This window comes from Ambystoma mexicanum, chromosome 9, assembly GCF_040938575.1.
Source record: "Ambystoma mexicanum isolate Mex_15411 chromosome 9, UKY_AmexF1_1, whole genome shotgun sequence".
Taxonomy (NCBI): Eukaryota; Metazoa; Chordata; class Amphibia; order Caudata; family Ambystomatidae; genus Ambystoma; species Ambystoma mexicanum.
In genome coordinates this window covers 138,909,078-138,918,039 of record NC_090931.1, presented here as the reverse complement: position 1 = coordinate 138,918,039, position 8,962 = coordinate 138,909,078, and the positions used below count along the sequence as shown (strand labels likewise).

The 8,962-nt window shown below is 43.4% G+C and overlaps 1 long non-coding RNA gene across 2 annotated transcripts in view; it reads right to left on the bottom strand.

The window, feature by feature from the left end:
- Positions 1-3,109: 3,109 nt before the first annotated feature.
- Positions 3,110-8,962, bottom strand: part of LOC138489600 (uncharacterized) — a 174,147-nt gene continuing 168,294 nt past the window's right edge. For both annotated transcript variants that reach the window (XR_011274828.1, XR_011274827.1), the window contains one exon: positions 3,110-3,432. This is a non-coding gene — a long non-coding RNA (uncharacterized lncRNA). The remainder of the gene's footprint in view (positions 3,433-8,962) is intronic.

Sequence of the window (8,962 nt, the reverse complement as noted above, 5' to 3'; positions counted from 1 at the left end):
AAACTCTTAATGTTTTAACCATACAGACTACAGGAACTCAGGAGTCAAATCCTAGTGGCACTTTAACAAAACAAACACAACTTTCCCTCCTCCTTAATGCAATTGCATCAAAGTGAATAGACTGTCACAATGTACTTGTCATGGGTCAGGAAAAGGAGGCTAAATCCTGGCCTAAGACGACAATTTGTAACAGTTTATCCAGAAGCCACCCTCAACATGGGGAGGTCCTTCCCTCCCCATTTAAGTGGTTATGCAACAAACTGTTTAACAGATTATTTTTTTAGCCCTATCTCAGACACATATTATGCCCCTTGCAGCCCTCTCCCCTGAGCTAACAATGAGACAAGAACCAGGGCGGTGAACAGGAAATATATTGGTATTTATATAAATTAAAAATAATAGAAATTAGCATGAAAATATAAAAAAACACTTTATCCGTGGCATAACACAATCAACTTCTCTCAGCATAAATAAATCACAAAAGTGAGTTAAAAAGAACACAATCACAATTCTTAACTTTCTGCAAATTTCACTTCACAAAATAACTACACTGATCAATAACAAAGGCTCTTATGTAATGTTATGCTGTATTGATTTTCCTGCTGGCTTAAAAGGATAGCAGTAGGATTTCAAGATTGGTCAAAATACATATGGCAATTACAATTTCTCCCACACTTTTGGTTTAAAATAAACACCGGCTGATTTACCACTCTTTTTTTCAGACCCCCCCCCTCCTTGCCTTGGTCTAGGTTGAGAAGTCAGACAGAGAAATTGGAATGCTTTGAGGAGAAATGTTAGATGGATTAAAGAACAAAGTCGGGGTCAGCAGGACAGCAAAGATTACCCTATTAATGTATAACAACAAAGATTGGCAGAGTAAGTCAAAAATGTCCACATCGCTTGTACAATTAATATTCAAGCAGCACCAGGCAGCGGGTGTCTGGGATGTGTGGGTACACTGTCAATGTTCCCACAGTACATAAACAATAAACAGAAGGTCCCCAAACACACTGCGTCAAGGAAGTGCAAGAGTTGAAATGCGGTCTGATGTTAATTCAGGGTGATCAAAACAGCCTGACATATGTTTTGTTTTGTCAAGCGCTTACCTGAATTTTGCTGCTACTCCCTCTGTAACCTAGACCTTTACCGCATCTGCAAAGCATTAGAGTTGACCAACTCAAAGGCATCTTCATGCCTTCTTTGCAATTGAACCATTTACTTCCTTTACAAGCCTCAGATGAAGAGCCAGTTAAGCTCGAAACGCGTGACGGGCTTTTTGATCACCCTGAATAAACATCAGATTGCATTTCAACTCTTGCACTTACTTGGCACAGTGTATTTGGGGACCTTCTGTTTACCAGTTAATGTATAACCTATAGTTTTCAGCGCACACTGGGAAGTGAGCTTTGTTAATTTCGAGTTTTAACAAAATTCATCACGTAGTGTCCTGTCATATGGTGAATTAATTAAATTAATATTTTTGGTTACACAGGCTAAGGATCTACATAGTTATCCCCCCAAGCCCACAATAAAGGGAAATGATTCAAGGCAAGCAGACTCCCCCACCTTTGGTTTTGCCAGGGCTCAGTTCTGCTTACATAGCAAGCCTCTGTTTAAGGTTCAGGAAAGCCAGCTGCATCTCAGAAAACTCTGGAAAGCAAGGACAGGGGTCTGGTCACTCCACTCTCAAAGATGACCATCCACACTCCACCTTATTACCCTGTCAGCTTTGAGGCTTCCAGGAGATAGAATCTCCTCTAGTCTCTCCTTAAAGTTGTCAGATGGTCTGTCTCTTGTCTGTATGTTCCTGTCTTTCACCTTTTTCTGTGTGTCCCCTATTCTAGAGTCCCCTTATATAGCAGTGATGACACCATCAATTTTACAATCTTGAGGAAGTACCCTACAATAGTCCCTGCCACTAGGATTGGACAGTTACCCTTCTCTCTCCTCCCAAACCCAGCTTCCAAGTCAGGATTTGTTTGGGGGTATGGATCAACATATGGCAATTCCCATGTGTCAACATCCTTTGTTCGCCTTTCAACTTTTTTGGCAACAACTTGTTATGTATCACAACTTCATAATTTTACTAGCAACTGCCAGACTAAACATATTTTATGTTTATGCTAATCATTGGGAATTAGATAAGATGACCACGAAATCTGTATCATGTAGCATGGCCATGAGGCACATTTCTGTCGTTTCCATATAAAGCACAACAGTTATGAATATGTAAGTTATTAAGCATATTCCTAATTTCAATTTCTCTCACATTTGGAACCTGTTCAGATCAGCCAGAAACCTAGTTTAACTGGCCCTTACCGTTCCCAGAGTCCCAGGAAGATGAATTTTATATCCCCAAAACTGCCTGGAAATCACATTAAAAAATGGTACATAGCTGACATACACTTGCCTTATGATGGCTGAGAAAAAGGTCTACATGCTAATAGTCATTTTAAATAAATTCTGAATCTTCATGTGGGACAAATTGCCCTGCTCCTGCTTCCAGACATTTGTTTTTATTGGGTCAGCCTGTACTTATATGAATCTCCTTTCTGTTGGAAGCTTGCACTTTGAAGTGTGTGCCCCCATTTTCACACATATGAGTCATGCTCCAGCAAGGGTGACCTTTCTTGAAGTCCATGCTTTCAGTGCTGGTCTTGAAAACACTGGATTTCGATGCATTTAGCAGGACATTGTTTATTGTGCTCGGCCATTAGATGTCCTTGTGATGCTTTGCCCACAGCCAGCAAAAAGGTCTGCCTTGGGCTGACATTTTCCATGAATACAAAGTGGCTCTTCAAATGTCACTAGGATTTTGGAAGGTGAAGCATAAAATACATGGCTTTTGGTCAACCTGCATATCATCTTTTGTTTTCCTGACATTTTTCTGTGATATTTTTTTCACTTTTACTTTTAAAACTGTTTTAATTTTTGCACACACATGTGCAGGCCTGTTTTCAATGTTTAAACATCTGTCCTTCAGGTGACAGGGATCTCTGATTCCTCCTTCTTTTGTAAATTAAAATGCTGTTTATCCATTGGTAATGACAGTTAGGCCCCGTTCCACATTGCTCTTTAATTTTACTTGACAAACAAAAACAAGGGCCAGGCCATTTTTGTTCAGTGTTTAATATCCTGCCATTAATGTGCAAGGGACATCTGTTTGACACCTTTAAATGCACCCCACATGCACCTCTCCCTCCCCTGTTCTTGCATGACTCTTTGTTGGGGAAGAGCAGGGCAGAGTGGGGTTTCATTAGGTGTCATTTCCTTCATTTCCTTCATCAGGGAATGGGCACTCCAGCTTCCCCTAACATCTTTGGGTTGGATGGCGTGGCACGGGAACCCCTTTCTTCTTTCTTTTCCAGGTCCATGGGGTTCTCGCCGGACTCCATTCTCACCTCTAGGCTGGAAGTTAAGAAGGTTATGTCTCTAATAAAAGATAAAGAGTTTCAGTACTTTTTATACATTGTTCCCGGGAAGATATACATAGAGTTTACATCTGCAACATACAGTTATAACATGACATTTCCATTTTACAAAACACATTTTATTCATTTTCTTCATTTGTACAATAACAACAAGTAAATTACTACCTGTTATATACATATCCAGACGAAGCCCGAGTAGGGTGAAACGCGTCGTTCCTTTTTGTGACTTAAGCTGTTGCTGCCTTCTTTGTCCATGCATTTTAACTAATAAAGGACACTTGGCTGCACGGTAATCATTGACTGCTTGAGGATTAGTTACTATATCCATTTTTTCATTAAGAGCACAGCCGGAGTGCAGCTGCGCCCCTGATTGGTTTCCAGTCTTCCTTTTTGTATATATATATATATATATATATATATATATATATATATATATATATATATATATATATATATGTATTTTTTTTTTTTTATTTTTTTTTCCATCTGATTTTTCATCCTTCCTTTTCATTCTTCAGGTGGTTCCTCTGCTCGACTTTCATTTGGCTCATCAATCAATCATGATGCGTGTCTGGGATGAGAGCTTTTCAACTGGTTGATGTGGACCCATTTTTCTTCTGTCAGTTCTCCTTTTGGGATGTGAATCTTGTAAGCAACAGGTGATGTTTTATCTACAATTTCAAAGACAGCACACCAAGATGGGAGGAATTTCCACTCCTTGGCCTGATTCATGTGAAAACTGTAAAGGAAAACCTTGTCACCTATTTCACAGTCTTTCTTGGTGGTCTTTAGATCATAGTTGGTCTTCATTCCTTCAGGTAACTTTTCTAAATTGCTCTGAGCATAAACAAAAGCATGCTGGGGGTGCTTCCTTACATTTTCAATGTACGCATGAGCAGTGGGCACCTTTATCAGTGTCTGCTCCTGAGTCCTATAGAGCAGATGCTGTGGTAATACCATTTTCTGTCCAGTCATGAGCTCAAATGAGGACATCTTTGTTGCAGAAGATGGTGTAGACCTAATAGCCATCATGACAAGCGGCAATTGAATGTCCCAACTGGGTCCATAGTCTGCCACAAACTTCTTTAAGATACTCATAAATGTTTTGTTGTATCTCTCTAGCCCCAACTTGAGGACAGCAGTAGGCAATGTGGAGTTTTCTTTTACCCCTAGAATCTCCCACATTTTCACCATCACCTCACTGGTAAAATAGCTTCATCGAACCGACTCAAACCTTTGTGGGAAGCTGAAACAAGGGAAGTTGTGGTTGATCTTTAGTGCAGCAGATGTCACCACCTTACAATTTGGGCCTGGAAGACATTCTGCCCACTTCATGAACAAGCATGTCACATTCAACAAGTACTTGTTTCTTCAAGAGGAGTGAATCACTGGCCCAATGAAATCAACTTGCAAATCTGACCAAGGCACTGTCATTCTGTTTTTTTGTGCAGGAGCTCTGTGTGAGTGAACTGGGTTGTAATTGAGGACACACAAGACACCCCTTTAGGTAAGTGTTGAGGTCCTGGCCCATGTGTGTCCAGTAGGCAACCAGGCACAAGATTTCCAATGTCATATGAAACCCCCTATAACCGGCAGTTGCTGGATCATGGGTGTGGTTCAACATCATGCTTCTGAAGGTAGTAGGTACCACTCACTGGTCACAGCCAGATAGGGCTTTCCTGACCAACAAACCATATCTGATCCTGAAACATCTTGGACAACTTCACCAACACCCAGAGGTCCTCTTTACCGGCATAATCCGACTCTGTTAGAGGAAAGCTTCCACAGTCTTCAATGTGTCGATAACATTCCCCAATGCACAGGTCCTCTTTCTGTGTAGTGATCAAATCTGCATCTCAGGTATCGTTCCTCCACTGGGCTGTTGAGAGCGCACTGTTACCCGAGTTTGAGACCTAGTGAAAGTTGCCATTTTGATTTCACCCAGCAGCAATTCCATTTCTATGAAATCCCCCTGCAGAGCTATAGTTTTAGCCTGCTGATCAGCCAAGTTATCCCCAGTCTTATCTGGCCCCTCTATCTTAGAATGACCTCTTATCTTCTTCCAATAGTTGGTCATCTCATCGGCAGTCACCAAGCCATTGATTGACTGGATCAGTTTGGCATGCTTTCAGGGTTTGTTGTTGGCACAAAGCATGCCTCCATTCTTCAGTTAATCAGGTGCTCCACAAACCAATTCCTGACATAATCAGAGTCAGTGATTATGACTAGTTTGTTGAGTTGGTGGTGCACTGCAGTGAGGAAGTGAAGATAGTTTGATAAACAGCCATCAACTCTGCAACCTGACTACTTCGGAGTCCTATTTTATAACCAGCAGAAGGTTCTGGGGTATCATTCACCAAAGCATTCCCAATACCAGCCAGCAGTTGTTTTTCCCCGCCATATAAACAAGGTAGGAGCACCCATCGATATAAACTGTGGGTATCCCATGACACGTGTCTTCTTCATAGACCTTGCGTGGGGAAGTTAAGTACACCTCCATGTTGTTGTTAAGCATTAGACTTTTGTCCTCGAGACAATTTCTTGAGCACACTCATGCAACTCCACCAACCCTTGAGCTAGGGGACTCTTCTTGTTTGGCCATATCGGATCTCCACAGGAAAGCCTTGCATAGACAAAATCCAGGAAGTAATGCTGGAATTACTAACATTCCCCTCCCGGATGCTGTCACTTTGTAAATATTGCAAGGGTTGATGAGGGGTTTCAACAATTATGTGCTCCCCTGTATGAATGTGCTGTACATTTTCCGTGCCTACACCATTGCCAGGAGTGCCTTCTCACAGTCATTGAATTTTTCCTCCAAAGAGGACATAGGGCCTCATTCTGAGGCTGGCGCAAAGGGATTACAGGCACCAGTAAGGACACCGGTGCCAGTAATCCCTTTGCGCCCTATTCTGAGGTCCCTTTGTGGGTCCCGCTAAGGCCACCTGGTTTTACCAGGCAGTCTTGGCGGGAGCCGCAAAGGGTCCAGAGAACACATAACGGTGGGGGCTTACCGGTCCCGCAATGGTCTGACTAGAGCAGTAAGTCCCCATTGAATGAGGGCGGACTCGGTACCCTTAGTGGAGGCAGCCATGGCGCTATTAGCGGCATGGCTACCTCCAATCATGGAATGAGTCTCTTAGTCTTGCTCGCATATTAGTTGACCTTGTCGACCTTGTCATGCTTTTTCTACAATACCGCTGTTAGCCAAGTACCTGAGAACCCTGTCTCCAAGAAGAACTCCTAGTTCTTTATCAGGTAAGCCAACCAAGGAACCTGGGAAAGGCTTCTTTTCAGTTGTTTAATTGCCTTGGATTGTTCTGGATCTCATTCGTACTTGACTCCGGCCTTTTATAAAAGGGCCAACGGTTGAATGACCCCTGCGTAGTCTTCATTGAACTTTCAACTATAATTAGTAAGTCCAAGAAGGCTTCTTAATTCTCACAGACTGGTAGAGTCTTTTAATTTCAATACAGCTTCCACCTTCTTCGACTGGGGATTACGACCCTCCGGTGTGATCTCGTGCCCTAATAAGTTCACTCAGGTCTTACACCACTGTGCCTTCTGCAAGGACATTTTTGCTCCAGCCTTCTGCAACTGGGTAAGAGCATAGCAGATTTCTGGTATGTGTTCCTCCACAGTTAAGCTCTTGATCAAAACATCATCCACATAGGCCAGTGTTCCTCTTTCGCCCAAATCGGACATGGCCTTATCTAGGAAGATGTTGAACTCATTGCCAAAGTTTATGTATCCAAAGGGGGTTTGGGTCCACGTGCAATGCTGCCCCCGAAGCTAAAGGCAAGCTTGTACTGGTCTTCCCTACTCACGGGTACTGTCCAGTTACTGTTGGTCAGATCAATAGCGGTTTACACCTTTGACCTTTGGATCTGGGCCAGTCCCTGATCGATATAGGGAAGGGTCCATCTTGACATGGACATGTGAACTTTTTTGGCTAGCTCCCTCAGGTCTGCACATAGTCTCCATTGGCCATTTGGTTTAAGGATCCCCAGTACCGGGTTGTTGAAGGTACTGTGGATCGGATAGATTATCCTACAGGGTTCTAAATTCTTAATATTCTCAGTGAGTGACTTCAGGGATGTGAGAGGTAACTGGTCTTGTTTCACAAATACAGGAACCATCTTGGGGCCCATAGGAATGTTTGTTGAATGAATGGATGTGCGTCCACAGTCATATGAGTCCACTGAAAATATATCTTGGAATTCCAGGAAGACCTGTTTTAGCTTTTGTCTTTGCTCCTCAGTCTCACAGGCATCAGCAAGATTGATCCTTTCCTTGACACTTTGCTTGAAACCTAGAAAGACTTGGCTTGGCAATTTCAGTGGTATCCTCTAGTTGGGTGGAGAGATCTCTTTTGATGGTGTAGACCTGGACTGGGGATTAGAGGTGGTTGTCCTTCACTCTGAACACTACCTCCAGCCTCCTAATATCATAGGTCACCACTTCCACACTGTAAGGATGGGAAGAGTACACCAGGAAATTACACCATGCCTAGTAAAAATCTTTTCTGGAGGAATACCCTTGCTGATGTTGAAACAGTTGTTTGGGATTGGTCCCATGATTTCATTACCTAAATCAATAGAATAATGTTGGCATCAACCTCCATTCCAATATAGGTGTCTGTGCCCAAAGTGATACTTCAAGGATTGCTGTTATCCACCAATATTGGAATGGTGTTGTGTTGTAGGTCTACTAGAGGTGTCAGATTTAAATATAAATATTGTTCGAGATGGGAATTTAGATTTAGATATGCGTCCTTATGTTTGAGGTTCTGATCTTGCTTAATTTTGAGGGGAAGAGTACATTGTCGCACCTGTCCTGGCATGGTAACCTCCTCTCACACTTGAACTTCAACTGCATAAGGTAGCAATTGAGCTGACCGGAATGCCTTTTCAATGTTTTCAAAGCCCATGGGGTTACTCCCCAGTCAGGACCAGGCTTTATTATTAATTAGTCCCTGGCGAGGGCTCAATCAGAATGAAACAAACATTCTGATTGGCCCTCGCCAGGGCATTATCGGCCAGGAATCCCTTGGCCGGGATCCCATGGCCATGGTTCCTGGCGGGTGGTGTGGTAGCCCCACAGCCAATGAGAAGGCTCGAAGCGGGGCGATCCCTACTCTGAGCCTCCACATGGCTGAGAAGCTGCCTCGGCCCCCTGAAGGGGACTCAGGGATGTGGTTTTTCCCCTTTCCTCCCACCACACCGCCCTCCCCACCTCACTTACATTCTGCCTCCTTTGTCCATGGCAGATGACGTGGCAGCCTCCAGCCATGTAGAAGCTTGGAACGGGGCCATCTCCGCTCCGAGACTCCACTCGGCTGGAGGCTGCCTTTGTCCACTGCCGTGGATTCAGGGACATCTAATTTTTTTTTGGTTTTTGGTTTTCCCTCCCTCACCCCTTCCTCCCCCGCCCTCCCAACCCCACTTCATCCCCCGCAGTGGATTCAGATACGTCTTATTTTTTATTTGTTTTCCCTCCCTCTTCTCCTCCTCCCCCGCCCTCCCAACCCC